The sequence below is a fragment of the Aethalodelphis obliquidens genome, unplaced genomic scaffold (genome assembly GCF_003676395.1).
Source record: "Aethalodelphis obliquidens isolate GAN/ISIS:26980383/991018 unplaced genomic scaffold, ASM367639v1 scaffold1, whole genome shotgun sequence".
NCBI classification, from domain to species: Eukaryota; Metazoa; Chordata; class Mammalia; order Artiodactyla; family Delphinidae; genus Aethalodelphis; species Aethalodelphis obliquidens.
The window spans coordinates 73,350,999-73,373,448 of NW_020837945.1; the positions used below are offsets into that span (position 1 = coordinate 73,350,999).

Consider the following 22,450-nt stretch of genomic DNA (forward strand, 5'->3'; position numbering starts at 1 on the left):
TGTTTGAGTGGCTCAAGAGCCCTGGCTGCTGGCTCAGGGGTTACCGTGGAAAGCCTGGGGTCAGCCCAGCACTTCCCCGAGTGTATCAAGCTTCTGGGACCCTGTTCCCGGCCCCTCTACACCCCACCCTGACCCCACAGACCCTCATGAGTGTGGGCACCCCTGGGAGACAAGAGAGTGAGTAGATGAAAGCTTGGTAGATAGAAGAGTGATACTGGCGTCAGAGAGACCAGCCCTGGCCCTCCACCTTCACCTCTCTGAGCCTCACCTGTGAGACGGAGACCCAGGGTGGGCCTGAGAACTGAACAGAAAAATGCACTTAGCGCTCTCCGCTGCCGGCTCTGCACACAGTGAGCGAGTGATACGCGTGGTGAGGACGAAGCAGACGCCGCTGCTGAAGACGACTCGGGGCAGAGCCCTCCGGAGCTGCTGCAGCACAGCCTCTCTCGGAAATGGACTCTGAGATGAAGAGCAGCCTCTCGGTCGTACGGCCGAGAGCTGTTAGGAGCCACACCTGTGCGGGGGCGGGGGAAGGGTGGACGCAGGATTGCATAAGGGAAGAAGTGGAGGCTTCAGCTGACTCCAGGGGCTGGGAGCTGGGGCGGGGGCGGGGATGCTTCGGTGTTGTCCTTGTTGGGGGGAGGGGCCAGACATTTATACCACTAAGTTGATCACTCACCCACTGTGGGACGGCCCAGGAGGGAGGCGAGATCTTGCTCCAGGCAGGTTTCTTCAGCTCAGCCCAGCCTCACGGGCCACGTGCAGGCTGCGGTCTGACCATGCTCTTAGCACCAGGGATGATGAATCCTTCTTTCCTAAGGGGGTCTGAGCAGCTCCTGGTGATGCCCGCCCCAGAGGTCCTTGAGCGAAGTGGTTCTCAAACTCACATCACCTGGAGGCTGTGTTAAACCATCACTGGAGCCCCAAGTGCTAGAGTTTCTGATTCAGTGGGTCCCAGGTGGGCCCGAGAATTTGCTGCCAGGTGGTGATGCTGCTGCCACCCCAGGGGACCACATTCTGAGCACACTGTTCTAGTCTCATCTTTTTAAACCCGGCACACAGAGTATTATTTGGGGACTGTGTGAATATCCTGCTCCTCAAAGACCTCTCACCCAATGGTTTTAGCATCTATTGACTTGCAGGTGTCCATTATTCTATCAGTGGTTGCAAATGGTGCTTTGCTAATTCTCTAATTCCTTCTGGATTAGAGGAGCTTTCTCTCTCTTTACTTTACCCTTTAGACCAATGGCTCTGTATTTGAATTACCTGCGAGCTTTTAAAAATGATTAGTGCCTGCATATATACAATGGAATATTACTGAGCCATAAAAAGAAATGAAATTGAGTTATTTGTAGTGAGGTGGATGGACCTAGAGTCTGTCATACAGAGTGAAGTAAGTCAGAAAGAGAAAAACAAATACCATATGCTAACACATATATATGGAATCTAAAAAAAAAAAATGGTTCTGATGAACCTACGGGCAGGACAGGAATAAAGATGCAGACGTAGAGAATGGACTTGAGGACACAGGGAGGGGGGAGGGTAAGCTGGGCTGAAGTGAGAGAGTGGCATGGACATACATACACTCCCAAATGTAAAATAGATAGCTAGGGGGAAGCAGCTGCATAGCACAGGGAGATCAGCTCAGTACTTTGTGACCACCTAGAGGGGTGGGATAGGGAGGAAGACGCAAGAGGGAGGAAATATAGGGATATATGTATATGTATAGCTGATTCACTGTTACACAGCAGAAACTAACACACCATTGTAAAGCAATTACACTCCAATAAAGATGTTAAAAAAAAAGAAATGATTAGTGCCTGCCCTCCAAATTCTGATTTAATTGGTCTGGTTGGGGCTTAAGCATCAATTTTTTTTAAAGCTCCCAGGTGATTCTGCTGTGTAGGCTGAGAGCCTGCTCTGGGTATTGCAGAGCCATGGAAGAATTTGACGCAGGAGAGCGAAGACCCCGTTGGAGTTTTAGAAGAGGCCCTGCAAGGAGGGCTGGGGGCAGGGAGCTGAGCAGAGTGAGAATGCTGCTGCAAAATCCTGCTGAAACACCATGAAGGGGAAATCAAAGGAATAAAGTTCATGTGCAGAAGCATTTAGATGCTGCAGTCCTGGGAGATGTCTTTGAGGAAGTTGTGGGCTGAAGTTAATAAGAAATGAAGAGATAATCTCTTTCATATATGTGACTGGGCCTGCGTGTCTAGCGTTTTTGCGTTCCTCAAAACTACCAAACGTAAAATAGATAGCTAGTGGGAAGAAGCCGCATGGCACAGGGAGATCAGCTTGGTGCTTTGTGACCTAGATGGGTGGGATAGGGAGGGTGGGAGGGAGGGAGATGCAAGAGGGAAGAGATAATGGGAACATATGTATATGTATAATTGATTCACTTTGATATAAAGCAGAAACTAACACACCATTGTAAAGCAATTATACTCCAATAAAGATGTTAAAAAACAAACAAACAAAAAAAATCACACTTAGAAACGTCTGGGAAGACAGAGAAGGACCAAGGGTGAGGGTGAGGCGTGTGCCCTCACCTCGTTTGCTCTCCAGCCCCTGAGCAGCCAGCCATCTAGCCCCACCCCGGAAAGCAGCATTAAGACACAAGAGGGAAAACGATCCTTTTGGCTTAAGGTTCTTATTAGTCATAAGATTACTCATTGTGGGGCTTCCCTGGTGGCGCAGTGGTTGAGAGTCTGCCTGCTGATACAGGGACGCGGGTTCGTGCCCCGGTCCGGGAAGATCCCACATGCCGCGGAGCGGCTGGGCCCGTGAGCCATGGCCGCTGAGCCTGCGCGTCCGGAGCCTGTGCTCCGCGGTGGGAGAGGCCACAGCAGTGAGAGGCCCGCGTACCGCAAAAAAAAAATAAAATAAGATTACTCGTTGTGGTTGGCCTTATGCTGCTATTTATTTAAATTACACTTACAGCTATCAACCACGGCGTGGAGGTGGGAGCCCAGGATTTGGGGGAGGGTGTTACACTGCCCAGCGCCCCGGCAGAGTGTGACGGGACTGTGGCTGCCGGGGCTGAGCCCATCGCCCCCGGACATACAGACTCCAGGGCAGCTCAGGAAGGCCCATCTGGGTGATGGGGTCTGGCTGGGCGTCTCTCCTTTGCAGAAGGGGCCCTTCCTGGGCATCTGAAACAGTCTCCACTAGCAGGTTTCTTAAAGGACTGCAGCTACAATCACTGGGAGATGGACCCTGGGTTGTTTCATGGACGCTTCTCCTTAGCTCTGCAAACCCCTCAGGGAAAGTCCTGGCCTAGAGCACTGCTGAGAGGCTGCCAATCCTTCGCATACCCCCAGCCTTCGAGACTGCCCTCCCAGGGCCCAGTGTATACCACAGGCACTTAGCGGCATCCTCCAGCCCAGCGTCTCACAGCCACAGCTGACTTCATTCCATCAGGAGGTCACTCCAACTCGTCTCTCATACCCAAGGAGCGTGAGGGGTACCCAGGCATGGCGGTTACACCCTGGGTGCACCCAGTAGTCAGAGAGCCAAGACCTGGGTCAAGGATTATATGTGACACGAGTGACAGGGCACAGACAGTGTGTCACAAGTATTGGAGGACCGTGGGGGAGGGAAGATGAATGACAACTCCTTGAAGAAAGTAGCATCCGAGGGGCTTCCCTGGTGGCACAGTGGTTAAGAATCCGCCTGCCAGTGCAGGGGACACGGGTTCGAGCCCTGGTCTGGGAAGATCCCACGTGCTGCAGAGCAACTAAGCCTGTGCACCACAACTACTGAGCCCACGTGCCACAACTACTGAAGCCTGCACTCCTAGAGCCCGTGCTCCACAAAAGAAGCCACCGCAATGAGAAGCCCGCGCACCGCAATGAAGAGCAGGCCCCGCTCTCCGCAACTAGAGAAAGCCCATGCACAGCAACGAAGACCCAGTGCAACCATAAATGAATGAATGAATGAATGAATGAATGAATGAAGAAAGTAGCATCCAAGTAGGGTCTTGGGATGCTTAGGACAAGCAGTACTGTCTCTCCAGGGAAGCCAGTCTCCTACGTAAGCCCTTGTCAACAGAAGGTGCCAGAAGAAGGAGTCTGAAGTCCCAGGTTACATCTGTGCATGGTTATGGGAGCCTGTGGCACACAAGGCCCCTTCTCCATTGCTAAGACCAAGAAGTGACTGCAGTCCTGGTTTTGCCCCTGCCCTTGCTGTGTGACCTTGGGCAAGTCACTTTCCCTTTCTGGGTTTCAGGTTCCTCATCTGTTGAAAGGGGCAATGCCTGCCTCTGTCCTCCAAGAATTGTTGGGCAGATCAAAGTTGCTGGCCTATGAACCCAGTAAAGAGCCATTGGTTGAATATGGGGGGAGAACAGTTATTTTCATCATGAGGTAGAATCCTTGGGTCCCTCCCTCCCCACAGGAGATTTGCAAATCTGGGGCAGTGTTTTTTCCTCATAGCCGGGTCACCAGATTTCGTTTTCCTTCTCCTCCTTCAGCTCTCCACCCCCTTCAAAAGATGAAATTGCCTGCCACCCTACTCCAGAGGAGTGCTGTGAGGCTCAATGAAGTAATACTTGCAAAAACCATCTGGCTATGAAACCAGCTCCTTTCATTGCTTTCCCTGGGCTCTGCATGCCCACCTCCCTGCCCCCAGAGAGGGAGCTGGATGGAACCCTTGCCAGGCCCCCAGCTTCAGAGGCCCCTCCTCCCCACACTTTCCTCTTGCAGCCCCAGCTCCGGGTCCCTGGTACTTTGTCCTGGGTCCTCTGACACCCCAGAGCAGGTCCCTTCATACACTACCAAGCCTTGGCCACCTGGCCCTCTACAGGCCAAAGATTCACCCAAAAGGACCAAGCTCTTTTCTCTCCTTCGAGTTTTTCTCCCTTTCTTAGAGAATGTCAAAGAGAGAAATGGAGTTTAGAAGAAATCAATGTCTTTGGATGGAGGAGAACTTGTTGCATACACAGTAAATCAATTTGGCACAAATTTACAGAGCACCTGCTGTGGGTGGAGCCCTCAGCCCTGGAGGGAATCAGAGTTGAATCAGCCCCCTCTGGGCCACGGAGAAGATCACGGGCAGGAGGGGAGATCAACACAGGCATTAGTAATTCATATTTAAGCTGAAGAGTGTTGCCAAACCAGAAAACTGTTTACCCCTCTGAGCCGCCTCCTCCTTACCTGTGGTATGCTGGCAATAATACCTACCTAGAGGTGATTGTGCAGAAAACAGGAAATGGATTTTTTTAAATGCATGTGAAAGGACTTTGCAAGTAGCGACACACCATCTGGCAGCGTTTCTTGGAGGAGGCTGGATTTGCACCTTGAAAAATGGTGTAATATTAACTTTGACTGTTAGTACCAGAGAAATCCAAAATAGCAAATGACTTAAGCAAAATACAAGGCTCTTTCTTTTCACAGAACTAGCCAGAGGTAGGTGGCCTAGTGCTAGTATAGCAGCTCCATGAGGTCAAGAACCCACAGTATCCTTCTGCCTTGTTGCTTTTCTATATATTGCTTCAGTCCCAAGATTGCCTCATGGTCCAAAATGGCTGCTCAAGTTCCAGCCATTAAACCCACATTCCAGACACCAAGGAGGAAAAGGAGAAAAGGTCTATCTCTTCCCTTTAAATAAACGTCCCTGAAATGGCACTTACCTGTTAACTAGATGTTAGTCACATGGCCGTATCTACTGTAAGAAACGCTGGGAAATGTAGTCTTCCTTCTGAGTGGCCATATTCTCAGCTAAATATCCCATGGAACAGTGGACAACAGATTTTGGGACCAACAAGCCTCGGCTGCTACAGGTGGGCGGGCCTCTGGCTGCTTGCAGACTTTGTCTTCAGCTCTCATTTCCTTTTGCTTTAAGGAGCCCTCTTTCTGCCCCTCCCATCTGGTATCCAGATGAACGAACCCACAAGAGCTTGGCCGGCTGTCTCTGACTTCTGACTTCCTGGGAAAGCACAGAAAGTTACCTACACCATTTCAGCTGCTCCAGAAAGAGCTCTTCCAGGAGCAGAGGGGTGTAGTGGGGGATTGTCTGCACAACCTCGGTGGCATGAACCCATTGATCTGAAGATTTGGCCCCGGACAGGAAGGGTCCTGTCTCTGAGGCTTCTCTGAGGCCCCAGGCGGGAAGGCTGACCCAGGAGCTGAAGGAGACACACACCCCTCCTCTCCCCACGGTGAGGAAGGAGATTCTGTCTCTTGGACCTACCTGCACTTTTCCCATGTGGACAGGGGTGGCCTCGCCAGGCCCTGGGCCCCTCCACCTGCAGAGGAGAGAGCCTGGAGAGGAGCTGGATGAGTTGCAGAGAGAAGTTGTCCAGAGGATTCCATCTCTGCCTGCCTTGGGGCATCCAGGCTTCAGGAACATGGGAGGTCCTGAGAGTCTCTTGGTGTTCATTTCCCCTGCCCACTGCTGCATGGCTTCTTACACAGACCTCCTCACATAACTCAGGGCCTTGTCCTGGCCCCGTGCCCGCCTTACCCCTGTCCTCCCACAGCCTTGTGAAAAAGCCTGTCCTACCTTTGTTTATAATGATCCCTGGCCTGGAATGTACCGACCCCCTGGCTAAAATCAACTAAATCGACTAAAACCGACTAAAATCCTAGATTTTTCTCAGCTATCTGTTTTAGCATCTCAACTTTTTTCCTGATAATATTTTCGATGCCTGAGAACGTTTGGTGTTTTAGCTTTTTACTGTATCTACTTTGCGTACAGAAGGGCATACATAAGTGTACAGCTCGATGCGTCTTTGCAAACAAGACATACCTGTGTAACCACTCTGTCATTTTTCAAGTCCTGATTTCTCCAAATAAGATTCCATCTAGAGGAGAAGCCCCAACTGTGGACCCAGATCAGAGCCTTTGTTAGACTCACCAGGCCTCACAACAAGCTAAAAGTAGGTTTAACTCTGTTACTTGTGCCGAAGAGGAAATACAGGCTCCGAGAGTCTGGCCGCCAGGCTGGTCAGAGGGCTGGGGCTCAGACCAGCGACCCCGACTCCGACCCCCAGCACCAAGTCTGACCTCTTCCTACTGCCCCTGCCCGTCTGGCCCAGCTCACTGTACGGCATGACGTGCTCTCTGGTCTTCCTGGAGCTGATGTGCCTGAAGTGTGGGCCCCAAACAGTGGATGGGTGGACAGATGGATGGATGGACGGATGGATTGACAGGGATGAGAGTGGCAAGGACAGCAAGTCTGTACTTTCCTTCCCCTGCGGGTGTCCTTGGAGGGCCTTATGTTGTCCAGCCAGGGACCTGTAAACTTGTCTTTGGGCATCAGGCAGCACACTGCCCACTTCCTTGCTGAGAACTCCGTCAGTCCACTGGGAGACCAGAGCCCACATATATCGATTCTCAGGTAACAAGTAGCATCTACCAGGCATCTGCTGCATCCCCATCATCTGCATCGGGCGGGTCCATCACTCAGACATTTAACAATAGCACGGCAATACACTGACCAGTGAGAAGGATGCAGCCATAGAGCTGGAGCAGAGTCCTGGAGGCCCTGCTAGGCCAGACATCACCCTTTAGCAGCCAGACAGGGAGCTGGGGGCATTGGATGAGGTGCTGGGCATCTAGGGGTGGGGGGCACTCTAGGGCTCAGGCAGCAACTGTACGGAAGTTTTTCAGTATTTTAACAACTGACCTGGACACACAAGTGCACCCTGAGTGCCCATCAGCCCTGCTTGGAGACCTCGTGAAGAAAAGATCTATTCTTCGCTCCCAGAGAGCTTGTGACTGAGCTGAGGAGACAGGTGAGAGGTTCACAGCTGGAGAGAATCAGTGCTTCGGTCTCAGCTGGCCGGTCCATTTGCATGTCCACCCTTGTGTATCACAGCCCTGCTACCTGCCAGGCGCTGGAGGATGACTATAAGATGGCCCCTGCCCATAGGAGTGCACCGATTACAGGAGGAGTGAGGCAGCTACACAGACAACCACAGTTTAATCTCATTTGGGTTGATACGCTGAGTTTGAGATCACTTTAGAGCATCTTCATGGGAATTACCAAGCTTAGAGCCTTACGGAGTCACTTTTTCTAATTCCCTGTATTTCAGATGGGGAGCCTGGGGTCCACGGCAGAGAAGTTACACACTCCAGGATGGAGGACGAAGGCAGAACCACACTTCCTCGCCCCCTCCCCTGCCCCCTTGGCCCCTCCCCATGTACCACATTTAGGCTCCAATCCTGGAAGCAGTAACTTCAAGGAGGTAGAGAAGCTGCTGAGGGTCACATGCTGACAGCTTGACAAAGGGGCAGGTCACAAAATTATAATAAGCCAACAACAGCAAGAACTCAAATGCAGGACTCTCGGGGGCCACCTGTGTAGGGGCACTTGCTCCACCCTCCCCAGTGGGCCTGAGCTATCAAATTATGCTCAATTTAAAAAACTGAAGTAGAGTTGATTTATAATATTGTGTTAGTTTCAGGTGGACAGCAAAGTGCTTCAGTTATATATATATTTCCAGATTATTTTCCATTACAGGTTATTATAAGATATTGAATATAGTTCCCTGTGTTGCCATATTACAGCAAGTCCTTGTTGCTTATCTATTTTATGTTTAGTAGTGTGTATCTGTCAGTCCCATACTCCTAATTTATCCCTGCCCCGCCCTCTTTCCCCTTTGGTAACTATAAGTTTGTTTTCTGTCCATGAGTCTGTTTTTGTTTTGTACATAGATTCAATTGTATTATTTTTTAGATTCCACACATAAGTGGTATTATACAATATTTGTCTTTGTCTGACTTCACTGTTTTGTTCAATTTATTTCAGAGTATAAGGTGAGTACAGTGTTCTTCTGATGTTTTATATCTAAATTATAAAAAATATGTTTACACTTTGGAATTGTCTTTACTTGTCCGCCACGGTCACCTCTGTGGAACCCCTGTTTCCTGGCAGGGTCGATAGGGGATTTTCCAGGAGCTCTGTAGCGCTCTCCTGTGAGAATCACATCGGGAAGCTCACGGTCAGTTCTAAAGGCTCAGTTACAGTATAGACCAATCACTGATTTACCAAACTGTACAGGATCCCCTTTACTTACTCTGACCAGGGCACTCTTTTGAAGGAAAATGGATTTTGGATGTAAGTGCTCTGTGATGTCTCCATGTTCCTGGGACATAAGCCACTCAAGGCCCTTGAAAGCAGAGATTCAGGAACCAGTGGCCAGGTTCACCAAACAGGTAGGGGCCCCTTCCCACCCTGAGGGGTGCCCCACTTGCCAAGGGATCGTGGGGTGCTGGCAACCCCTGGGCCTGCCTCTTTCTGCCACACTTGTGTCACAGGGCAGTTCCAGGTTTCTCTAGAGATCATCTCAGCTGCTTGGAATCCTGCCCTTTGACCTGTCTGGGCTGGCACAGGCCTGGAAGGAAAGGAAAATAAATAAATATCAATCCATTTGGTCACGGGCAAAACATTTATCTTTCAACAGGAAGCTTCCCGAGGAAGAACAGTGGAGGGGTTTGGAGCGAGAGCACTGTGTGAAACTTGGCCTGTGCAGGCCTTTGCCTGTCAGGGTTAGTGCCTGGCGTGCCCCACGGAGCCTCGCCAGGAGTGGCATTGTGGCTGCGCTGAGCGCTAGCGCTGCATGGGTACCCTGGATCCCCTGCCCTTCCCACCTAGGTCCCTCCAGGGGTGCACCTCCCTCTGAGCCAGCGAGGGCAGCTGATGGACCCAGTCTGGCTCCCTACAGCTTCCCAAGCAGAGGAGGAAATGAGTCTTTGCCACTGAAGCCAGTGAGCCAGCCTCCCTCCAGGAGCTGGGTCTTCTTCGGGGCTGTGGAGGAAATGCTGGGGCGAGGGGTAGGGTTGGGAAGCCAAACTCACATGTTCCCTGTGGGGGTGTCATTGGACCTTCCAGGATCCTAAAAGAGAGAGAATGCTTGTGTCCTTCTGGTAATGGCCTTGGGAATCACTTGCCTGTGACATTTGTCACTTCCCCTTTATATCTATACATCTCTGTCCTTGTCTGGCACTGGCCAGAAACCCTGTGTGTCCTTTACATGCTAAAGAACAGTTGGGGTCCCAGAAATCCTTTCCTGAAGCTCAAGGAAATCCAGTGACCTATGGTCAAAAGTCCATTTGCTTATCAGCTGGTGAAAAGTCATGGTGTCTCTCTCAAGCTCCACCCAGTAGATGATGTCTATTCTGTAAGTCCCAAAGGCACCATAAAATGACCACATAGAAACTAGCTCCCCACCTGCCCCTCTTCCATCTTCTTGTCCTACTCTACCCTCCTTCCTTCTGCTGGACATCTGAGAACTCAAAGTTATTCCACATCCCCCAAACCTCTTAACATCTTAAATCAGAATCCAGGTGATTATCTGATGTCCCAAAGATGTCCATTGTGACAACCCCTATTTCACTTGATTTGGTTAAATTGATCTCTTTTCATTCATTCAATTATTCATTCATTCATTCCAGACACTTCTAAGGTTCTGGGGCCCTCTGTTGGAGCTAGAGTCGCAGAGGTGAGGAAGATTCAGGTTAGGCCTGACGGGAGAGTAGCATAGACAACTACCACCCACACCTGGGCCAGCAAGAGCACTGTGTACTGAGCTGGAGGGCAGCCCTCAGTGGGCTCCATGCTTACTGCACACCCATTCACCAAATATCTGGATCGCTTGCAACAGGAAACACAGGCCACAATATAGTGGTCAGTGTAAACAGCAGAGAATCAGGAGATGTGAAAGGGTATAAACTAGGCTCTGTCTGCATCACTTATTGTTAGAAAATTGTAGTTCATTCATTCAGGAAGCTTGATGGATAGCTCAAGTGGGTCCACCAGGAAAAGTACAGAGAATAGCAGCCCCATGGTGCTCCTCCATGGAGCAGGCCAGCCCCTGAGCTGGCGCATCACATATATCAGCACGAGTAATCCTCAGCACGACCCTGTGCAATAGGTACTCTGCACATTCCCATTTTATAGGTGAAAAAACAGGATCAGAGGAATTATGTGGCTGGTTCACAGTCATAGAGCTAGAGCTGGAATTCAAATACAGGTCTGTCTGACTCCAGTGTTTCTGTTGATTATGGCACAGAAAGGATTCCTTGTTTCCACCAGCTTCTTTTTAATCAAGGCAGACCAGGGATTCACACATTGGCTAAGCTAGACTTTGAGTGCAGTGACGTATATTTAGCACCTACAAAGCAACATTCGCCGTTACACGTTTGCTGGTATTCTGGGAACTGACTGTTGACAATTACCAGCGAGGCTTTATCTCAGGTTATGTTTTGAAATCTCAGCCCATATTTACCTTGCCCACAGAAAGGCTCTGGAGGTGGAATAGACTGAAAGTCAGGTGATTGAAGTTGTAATCCTGGACTAGCAGGGGACTAGCAGTGTAACCTTGGAGAGGTCGCTTTTCTCTAGTTTCAATTTCCCTATTTGAAAATGAAAAAGAACACAATTCTACTTTAAGACTTGGAGAGAAGTACAGGTGCATCAAGAAGCATGCCCAAGTATGTTCATGGCAGTGCTGCATGTGACTGTGAAAACCTGAAAACCACCACAGTAACCTCATGTGGTAGCCAACATCCAAGTTGGCCCTCCATGACCCCGCCTCCTGGTATTGCCCCAGGTGTAGTCCTCTCCCATTGAACCAGGGTTGTTATGCATGACCAATAGCCAATAGCACATGGCAGAGTGATGGCATGCCATTCTTGAACTTAGGCTATAAAAAGACATCAGCTTCCATCTTGGGTTCTCTCCCTCTTTCTTATCACTAAGGAAGCTGCCTTGTTGTGAGCACCCTTATAGAAAGCCCCATGCACAGAAAGACTGAGTCTTCTTGCCAATACCCATGTAAGTGATGGCTTATACCTTATACGCCAATGTTTTACTCCCAGCCAAGTCTTCAGTTGACTGTAGCCCTGGCCCACAGCTCAACTGCAACCTCATGAGAGACTCTGATCCAGAACCACCAGGATAAGTTGTTCCCAGATTCCTGGTCTCAGAAACTGAGTAGATAATAAATGTGTGTTGTTTTAAAGTGCTAAATTGGGGGATAATTTGTTACACAGCAATAAATAGCTAATACATGCCATACTATAGAATTTTAGGCAACAGTTTAAAAATAGACCAACCTTTGTGTGCTGATATGGAAAGGTTTCTAAGATATGTTGTTTTGAGAAAATGATAACCACAGAAAAATACACAGAGCTATATTACTTTTACATAAAACACCATCTCCACCTGCTATATTTTTTGTGCATTTACATATGCATGTATTGATACATATGTAGTAAATGAGCCATCATAATATACCAACAAATCAACATTAGTTTACTTCTCAGTAAGGGGGTCAGAGGAAGATGCAAAAGAGGACTTTCATTTTTATTCAATACATTGCAATTTCATTTTAGACTTTCATCATGATAATGTGTTCATGTATTACTTACATGCAATTTAAAAAATTCTTCTTTAAACAGAGGGGTTGGACTATATGATCAATGAGGTCTCTTTCAACTCTGGTGTTTTACAGTTCTATTAAAATAGTCACTGAATGCAAATTAAAAGAATGAGATAACATTTATTACCTGTTTGTTGGCAAGCATTAAAAAGTTTGATAAATTAAGTGTTGGCAAAGATGTTGGGATAACTGGTACTCTCATACACTGCTTCTGGGAGAATAAAGTGAGAATCAATTGGGAAAGCTGGTAAGGATGGGAATAAGATAATATCAACTAAAACAAAACATGCAGACTCCACACCCTTTGAGGTCTAACACTTCTATTTCTAGATATTCATTCTTTTACATAGAAACATGCTGGAAACCAGATGGTGTTGTACTTATTGACATAAATGCTATACTGTAAGGAGCATTCTGTGACATACCAAAGGATGCACATGGCAGCAGGGCTTGCAAGAGCAAACACAGAGATATAAGTTAAATGTCCATAAATAAACAAGTTAGTGTATTTTCATACTATGAAATACTATGAAACTATTAAAATGAATGAGCTAGACTTATAATCACAATGTGGATAAATCTCTGAGACATATCAAGTGAAAAAACATACTGTAGAATGTTACATGATACCATTTAAAACCATAAACACATTTAAAACCATAAACACACAGTGCCATCTTGTTTCCTAATGTTTTGATGAAAAATCATAGAAAAAAGTCAGTAAAGATACAAACCAAAGTCATAAGGGTGAGTGTCTGTGTTTCTGGAGAAGGGGAAGTCTCTTAATTATCCCTATAACTGAGGGGTAATTAAAAGAGACAACCTTTGTCTGCAATGTTCTGATGTGATAAAATAGTTATAAAGCACTAGTAAGCACTATGTAAGAAATGTATTTAAATATTCATGTGTCATTAAAAATTAAGTTATAAATAGTCATTGGCTCATGCTAAGAAGAACTTTGGCTGGATGAGTAGGAATTCTGATATGTTAACTCTGGCTGGCTGCACATCAGAATCACCTGGAGCTACAGAAAAACTGATACTGGTCCCGGCCACACCCAGCAACTCTGGTGTAATTGGTGAGTGGCTCTGGCCTTGGTGCTCCTCAAAGGCTTCCTAAGTGATTCTAATGGACAGTCAGGGCTGAGAACCCCTGATTTACAACAGCAGGCTCTGAAAAATTGTCACAGACGGTAAGACACTGAGGAAACATAATGATGTGGTCTCCTGGATTGGATGCTGGAACAAAAAAAGGACATTAGTAAAATCCAAATAAAGTCTATAATTTAATTGTACCAACGTTAACCTCTCAGTTTTGATAAATGTATCTATTATGTAAGACATGAACATGAGGGAAGCTGGGTGAAGGTTGTAGGTAGACTTTCTGTACTATCTCTACAACTTTTCTGTGAATCTAAGATATTGCAAAATAAAAAAGCACTACATACCTTGGATAATTGTCTTGGTGATATTTTAACTCTTGCCAACTTAAAAAAAATCTTTCAGGGGCAGAGATCAAGATGGTGGAGTAGGATGTGGAGCTCACCTCCCCCCACAAACACATAATAATACATTTACATGTGGAACAATTCTCACAGAAAACCAACTGAAAGCTGGCAGAAGATCTTTTATACAACCAAAACTGCAAGAAAGATCCCCACATAACCAGGTAGAATGAAAAAAGAAAAAAAAAAAGGAAGGAATTGGAATGGAACCTGTGCCCCTGGGAGGAAGCTGTGAAAGAGGAAAAGTTCCCTTGCCCTGGGAATCCCCTTCACTGGCAGGGAGGTCCACCTGGGCATATACGGTGGTGGAGTCACCTGTACTTTGCTCAAGAGGAGTGTGCAGGTGCTGGTTTGCTAGCAATCAGGGCAAAGAGAGACTGGCAGTAATGGCTGCCATGGTCACCGCACCTCCCAGCCCGAAACACGTGCCTGCTAGTACGTGCAGTGGCTAGGTACTGAAACTCGGGTTTCAGAGTACAGACCCTGAGAGAAGACTCAGTTTAGCTGTGCAGAGACAGCCTGAAGGGCCTAGGGTGTGGTCCAGGCCACCATTGTTAATATGTGCAAAATGGTACAGGTCTGCCATAGGAGCCCCTTTATTAGCACATGCAGGGTGGGATGTGGGTCTGCCATAAGATACCCACTGTCACTGTTCTCATAGTAGCATGCAGCTCTGGCCATGGCAGGCTTTGTGAGGGCTCACTCATGGGAGGCAGGGTATTGGAGCCAAGTCTGGAGGCGGGTCCACGAGCAGTGGACTTTGTTGATCCACACAGAGGGTGGTGGGCAGTGTAACAGAATCTCATGTCCATGGTAAAAAGCCCTGTGGGAGGAATATGCAGCGATTCATTTCCCAGTGGGAGGGCTCCAGTCCCACCTACCTCACACCACAGCTTACAGCCAGATCTGGGGGTTTCTACTCCAACAACTGGGGACCAGACCCTGTCCCTGACAGGGCTGTGACAGCCATAGAGCAAAGAGGAGGATTTGCCTAACAACCAGTGCAGGCTCTAATCACCACAACAAAAAATACACCTCCTACCAAGGGGACAATGACCAGCACACTCTGAGGAAAGACATAGCTGGCATCCATACCGAAAACAGTCCTCACACCAAAAATTTTGGATGCACACAGTCTACACAGGGATGCTGCCACAGAAAAACAGCCTTCAAGACCACAGTAGATAACTTTTTCTCCTAAATACAGAGTCAGAGAAACTTAAGTAAAATGAAAAAGCACAGGAACTACTGCCAATTAAAAGAGCAAGAGAAATCCCCTGAAAGAACAAACAATGAAACAGACCTCTCCATTCTACCAGACCCCAGGTCCAAAAAGGAAGTACTAAAAATACTAAAGGAATTAAGAAAGATTATCAAAAGAAGTGCAGATCACTGTAAGAAGGTACTAGAAACTATAAAGAGGAATCAATCAAAATTAGACAATACAATTGCTGAGATAGAAACCAATCTAGAAGCAATCAATAGCAGACTAAATAGTACAGAAGAATGAATAAGTGATCTGGAAGATAGAATAATGGAAATAACCCAATCAGCAGACAGAAAGACAAATGAAAAAAATGAAAGCAACATACAAGATCTATGGGATAATATAAAGCACACCAAACTATAGGGGTTCCAGAAGGAAAAGAAAGAGAAAGGGGGATCAAAAATGTATTTGAAGAAATTATGGCTAAAAACTTCCCAAACCTAAAGAAGGAAACAGATATTTAGGTATAGGAAGCACAGAGGGTCCCAAAGAAGATGAACCCAAACAGACCCACAGCAAAACATATAATTAAATTGGAAAAAGTTGAAGAAAAAGAGAGTATTCTAAAGGCAGTGAGAGAAAAATCAGAGTCATTTACAAGAGAGTCCCAATGAGGCTATCAGCTAATTTCTGTACAGAAACTTTGCCATCCAGAAGAGAGTGGCATGATATATTTGAAGCCCTGAAAAGGAAAAGCCTGCAACCTAGAATACTCTACCCAGCAAGATTATCATTTAGAATAGGAGGGGAAACAAAGAACAACAAAACAATGCAGCAGTGCTAAACCTACCCTAAAAGAAATATTGTAACGTCTTCTCTAAACAGAAAAGAGAAAGAATCCATAGGAAAGGAAAAAACATAATAGGAAAGGCAAATATGTAAAAGGATTGAAGATAACTTAAGCCAGTATATAGATTAAAAAACAATTAAAATTTTTCATAAAAGCAATTGTAACTATAATAATAGCAAATGGACAAACATAAAGATGTAAAATAGGATACCAAAGTCACAAAGTGTGGGGAGGGGAGTAAAAAAAGTAGATCTTTTAGAATGTGTTTGAACTTGTATGACTATCAGTTTACAAAAAGTAGATATAGTTATGGGTTAACATACATGAAAACCAGCATAACCACAAATCAAAAAAATAAAAGAATCACAAAAACCAAAAAGAAAGGAACACAACTATAATACAAAAGAAAACTATAAAACCAGAAAAGTAAAAACAAAAAGAAGAAAGAAAAAAGAACTACAAAATCCACTGGAAAACAAGGTTTAAAATGACAATAAATACATACTTATCAATAATTACTTTAAATGTCAATGGACTAAATGCCTCAATCAAAAGACATTGAGTGGCAGATTGGATAAAAAAATAAGAACCTACAGCATGCTGCCTACAAGAGTCTCACTTTAGGCTGAAAGAAACATATAGATTGAAAGTTAAGAGATGGAAAAAGATATTTCATGCAAATGGAAAGGACATGAAAGTGGAGGTAGACAATACTCATATCAGACAAAAGAGACTTTTTAAAAAGCCCATAAAGAAAGACAAAGAAGGACACTAAATAATGATAAAGGAGGCATTAAAAGAAGAGGATATTACACTTGTTAACATATATGCACCCAATATAGGAGTACCTAAATACATAAAACAAATACTAACAGACATAAAGTGAGAAGTTGACAAGAACACAATAGTAGGAGACTTTAACAGCCCCTGACATCAAAGGACAGATCTTCCAGACAGAAAATCAATAAGTAACAGAGATCCTAAATGACACAATAAAACAGTTGGACATAATTGGTATCTACAGGACAATATATACCCAAAACAAACAAACAAAAACAAAAACACAGAATGCACATTCTTTTTAAGCATGCATGGAACATTCTCTAGGATAGACCACATACTAGGACATAAAACAAGCCTCAACAAATTTAAGAGACTAGAAATTGTTTCAAGCATCTTTTCTGACCACAATGGTATGAAACTATAAATCAACCACAGAAAGAAAAGTGGGGGGAAAAAGAACACATGAAGACTAAACAACATGCTTCTAAAAACACAATGGGTCAATAATGGAATCAAAGAGGAAATCAGATATACCTTGAGACAAAATGATAATGAAAACACCACCTTACAACATCTATGGGTTACAACAAAAGCAGTTCTAAGAGGAAAGTTCATAGCGATACAGGCCTTCATTGAGAAACAAGAAAAATTTCAAATAAACAACCTAACCTAACACCTAAAAGAATTAGAAAATGAAGAACAAACAAAACCCAAAGTCAACAGTAGGAAGAAAATAATAAAATCGGAGAGGAAATAAATAAAAGAGAAATAAAAACATAGAAAAGATCAATAAATCCCAGAGCTGTTTGTTTGAAAGGATAAACAAAATCAACAAACCCCTGGCCAGGCTCACCAAAAAGAAGAGAGGACCCAAATAAACAAAATAAGAAATTAAAGAGGAGAAACAACAACTGATACCACAGAAATACAAAAAAAAATAAGAAAATACTACAAATAGTTATATGCCAAAAAAATTGGACAATGTAGAAGAAATGGACAAGTTTCTAGAAAAATACAGCCAACCACAACTGAGCCAAGAAGAAACAGATAATTTGAACAGACTGATTGCTAGAAGTGAAATAGAATCTGTACTAAAAAAAAAAAAACTCCCTGCAAACAAAAGTCCATGATGGGATGGCTTCACTGGGGAATTCTATCAAATATACAAAGAAGAACTTATACCAATCCTTCTCAAACTCTTCCAAAAGACTGAAGAGGAGGGAACACTCCCAAATTCATTCTATGAAGCCACCATCAACTTGATACAAAACCAGAAAGAGACCCTACAAAAAAAAAGAAAAAAAGAAAATTACAGGCCAATATCTTTGATGGATATAGATGCAAAAATCCTCAACAAAATATGAGCAAACTGAAGCCAACAATACATAAAAAGGATTATACACCATGATGAAGTTGGATTCAATCCAGGGTGATTCAACATACACAAATCAATTAATGTGATACACCACATTAACAAAAGGAAAAACAAAAACTCATGGTCATATCAATAGGTGAAGAAAGAGCATCTGATAAAATTCAACATCCATTCATGATAAAAACTCTCACCAAAGTGGGTATAGGTGGAACATATCTCAACATAATAAAAGCTATTTTATGACAAAATCATAGCCAACATAATACTAAATGGTGAAAAGCTGAAAGCTGTCCTACTAAATTCACGATTCCAAGACAAGGATGCTCATTCTCACCACTTCTATTCAATGCAGTATTGGAAGTCCTAGCCACAGCAATCACATAAGAAAAAGAAATAAAATGTATCCAAATTGGAAGGAAGAGGTAAAATTGTCATTATATGTAGATGACAAGACACTCTATATAGAAAACCCTAAAGATGCCACACAAAAACTATTAGAAGTAACAAATGAATTCAGTAATATAGCAGGATACAAGATTAATATACAGAAATCTGTTGCATTTACTTACATTAGCCATGAAATATCAGAAAGAGAAAGTAAAAAAAAAATTCCCATTTAAAACTGCATCAAAAAATAAAATATCTAGGAATAAAACTAACCAAGGCAGTGAAAGATCTTTATAGTGAGAATTATAAAACACTGATAAAGGAAGTTGAAAATGATTCACTGCAATGGAAAGATATCCCATGTTCTTGGATTGGAAGAAGTAATATTGCTAAAATGGCCAAGCTACCCAGAGCAATCTACAGAAATACTGTCCCTATCAAATTACCCATGATATTTTCACAGAACTAGAATAAATAATCATAAAAATTATATAGAATCACAGAAGACCGAGAATTGCCAAAGCAATTCTGAGAAAAAAGAACAAAACTAGAGGCATAAGACTCCCAGACTTCAGACAATACTACAAATCTACAGTTATCAAAACAATGTGATATTGGCAAAAAACAGACATATAGATCTATGGAAGAGAATAGAGAGCCCAGAATCAACCCACACACCTATGGTCAGTTAATCTTTGAAAAAGGAAGCAAGAGTATATAACTGAGAACAAGTGGTGTTGGGAAAGCTGGACAGCCACATGTAAATCAATGAAATTAGAACACTCCCTCATACCATATACAAAAATAAGCTCAAAATTTAGGTTTAAAAATCAAAGACATGACACCAGAAAACTCCTAGAAGAAAACTTAGGTAAAACATTTTCAGACTAAATTGTAGCAATATTTCTTAGATCAGGCAAGGCAAAAGAAATAAAAGCAAGAAAACCCAAATGGGATCTAATCAAACTTAAAAACTTTTGCACAGCAAAGGAAACAAAACAAAAAGACAACCTACAAAAGGGGTAGAAAATATTTGCAAGCTACATGGCTGACAAAGGGTTAATTTCTAAACTATACAAAGAGCTCATGCAACTCAATATCAAAAAACCCCACAACCCAACCAAGAAATGGGAAGAAGTCCTAAATAGACATTTCTCCAAAGAAGATATACAGATGGCCAACAGGCACCTGAAAAGATGCTCAAAATCGCTAGTATTAGAGAAATGCAAATCAAAACTACAATGAGGTATCACCTCACACCAATTAGAATAACTATCATTAAAAAGTCTACAAATAATAAATGCTGGAGGGGGTGTGGAGAAAAGGGAACCCTACTACACTGGTGGTGAGAATGTAAATTGGTGCAGCCACTATGGAAAACAGTATCAAGGTTCTTTAAAAAGAAACTAAAAATAGAACTACCATATGATCCAGCAATCCCACTCCTAGGCATATATCTGGAAAAAATGAAAACTTTAATTCAAAAAGATACATGCACCACAATGTTCATAGCAGCAATCTTTACAATAGCCAAGACATGGAAGCAATCTAAGTGTGCATCAACAGATGAATGGATAAAGAAGATGTGGTACATATATACAATGGAATACTTCTCCATTATGAAAAGAATGAAATACTGCCATTTGCAGCAACATGGTTGGACCTAGAGATTATCATATTAAGTGAAATAAGTCATACAGAGAAAGACAAATATATGATATCACTTATATGTAGAATCTAAGAAATAATATACATGTATTTATTTACAGAAACAGAAACAGACTCAGACATAGAAAAGAAACTTATGGTTACTGAAATGGAAAGTGGTGGGTGGGCAAGGGATAAATAGGAGTTTGGGATTATACACAATACTATATATAAAATAATCAACAATTTACTGTATAGCACAGGGTACTGTATTCTATATTTTGTAATAACCTATAATGAAAAAGAATCTGAAAATACATATATAAATAAATCACTTTTCTGTACACCTGAAACTAATACAACATTGTAAATCAAATATATGTTAACAACCAAAAATATCTTTTGGTAATTGGCTAAGATGACAGAGTAGAAAGATCCTGAGCTCACCTCCTCTCACAAACATACCAAAATCACAATTATCAGCAGAACAACCATCAATGAAAAAGAACAGAACCTACCAGAAAAGATCTTCTATAACTAAAGACATAAAGAACAAACCACAATGAGACAGGTAGGAGGAGCAGACGTGCAATATAATCAAGTCCCATAACCCTGGGTGGGTGACCCACAACCTGGAGAATTATTATATTGCAGTGATTCTCCAGAGCAGTGAGAGTTCTGAGTCCCATGTTGGGCTCCCCAGCCTGTGGGTCCTGAACCCAGAAGGTGATTCCCCAGAGTATTTGACCTTGATGACCAGTGGGGCTTAATTTCAGGAGCCCCAAAGGACTGGGGGAAATAAAGACTTACTCTTAAAGGGCACACAAACAATCTCACACTCCAGAACCCAGGGTAAAAGTAGTAATTTGATAGGAGCCTAAGCCAGACATACCTCCTGGTCTTGGAGAGTCTCCCAGAGAAGTGGGGGGTAGCTGTGGCTGACCCTGGGGACATAAACACTAGTGGCAACTACATTTGGGAACTTCTTCTGCTGCATGGACACTGGTACTGGCGGATGCCATTGTGGTTCTCCCTGTAGCTCATTATCACCAAGGCCTGGCCCCACCCAACAGCCTGTAGGCACCAATGCTGGACACCTCAGACTGGGCAAATAACTCAATGGGGACATAACCCCACCCATCAGAAGACAGGCTGCCTAATGTCTTCCTGAGCCCACAGCTACCTAGACTTGCCTCTTGACATGACCCTGCCCACCAGAGGGCCAGGACTGAACTTGACCCACTAGTGGGCAAGCAACAGATGCAAGAAAACCACAATCCAGCAGCGTGTGGACTGAGCTTGCCCACAGTAGGACCAACCCTGCCCTATTACCAGCTGGGCCCTGGCCCTGCCCACTAGCAGGCCAACACAAGCATTGGGACACACCATACCTCTCACCCAAATGTGTCAGAAACCTCCCCCTGCCCCCAATCGATCTGACACCAGCTCTGGGATCCTTGGGCTCTCTAGCCATACTCCAGGTTCTGGCTCTGTTTGCCAGTAGTCTGTTCCTAACTCCAGAACCCAGCTTCACTCACCAGTGGGCAGGCAACTGCCCTGGAGTTTTCTGGACCCTGACTCCACCAATCAGAGAGCCAGCACTAGCCCTGGGGTTCTGCAGTCAGCTGTCTCATGACCAGGCCCTGCCAACCAGCAGCTGGCAGCCTCTGCACAAGGCTGGGTCTGGCAACCAACTGGACTAGGGGCCAAACAAGCATACCAGATCACCCACAGAGTCAGCCTGCCACAACATAAGGACACATGCAGCCCTCATTGGGGGAACCCCTAGGGCACATAGCTTGGGTGATGAGAGGGGAGTGCTCTAATGGGGCACATGGGACATCTCCTATAAAAGGCCACTTCTCCAAGGTCAGGAACTGTAACTAACATACCAGATACATAAAAATGCAAATAGCAACTTTGGCAAAATGAGGGGTCAGAGGAACATGTTCCAGATGAAGGAAAAAGATAAAACCCCAGAAGAAGAACTAAGTGAAGAGGAGATAGGCAATCTATCCAAAAAAGAGTTCACAGTGAGGATCATAAAGATGATCAAAGAACTCGGGATAAGAATGGATGCACAAAGGAAGAAGCTAGAAGTTTTTAACAAAGAGTCAGAAAATGTAAAGAACAACCAAACAGAGATGAAAATACAATAACTGAAATGAAAAATACAGTAGAAGGAATCAGTAGTAGACTTAGTGATACAGAAGAATGGATCAGTGAGCTGGAAGACAGAGTAGAGGAAATCGCCACTGAACAGAAAAAAGAAAAAAGAATGAAAAGAAATGAGGCTGGTTTAAGAGAGCTTTGGG

The 22,450-nt window shown here is 44.4% G+C and overlaps 2 long non-coding RNA genes across 10 annotated transcripts in view; both read right to left on the bottom strand.

Moving 5' to 3' along the window:
• LOC113621518 (uncharacterized) overlaps positions 1-8,453 on the bottom strand; it is a 77,673-nt gene extending 69,220 nt beyond the window's left edge. For 6 of the 7 annotated variants that reach the window (XR_003433208.1, XR_003433203.1, XR_003433207.1 and 3 more), the window contains exons 1-2: positions 5,627-8,453; positions 5,178-5,292 (exon numbers count right to left, since the gene is read on the bottom strand). This is a non-coding gene — a long non-coding RNA (uncharacterized LOC113621518). Of the gene's footprint in view, positions 1-268; positions 515-679; positions 1,373-5,177; positions 5,293-5,626 lie in introns of those variants that run through there. The other variant, XR_003433209.1, reaches the window with a different exon arrangement.
• Positions 8,454-8,721: 268 nt separating this feature from the next.
• LOC113621526 (uncharacterized) overlaps positions 8,722-22,450 on the bottom strand; it is a 52,189-nt gene continuing 38,460 nt past the window's right edge. The window contains exons 3-6 of one of the 3 annotated variants that reach the window (XR_003433214.1): positions 11,228-11,354; positions 9,798-9,835; positions 9,017-9,334; positions 8,722-8,913 (exon numbers count right to left, since the gene is read on the bottom strand). This is a non-coding gene — a long non-coding RNA (uncharacterized LOC113621526). Of the gene's footprint in view, positions 9,335-9,797; positions 9,836-11,227; positions 11,355-22,450 lie in introns of all 3 variants that reach the window. The other 2 variants (XR_003433210.1, XR_003433211.1) reach the window with 2 other exon arrangements.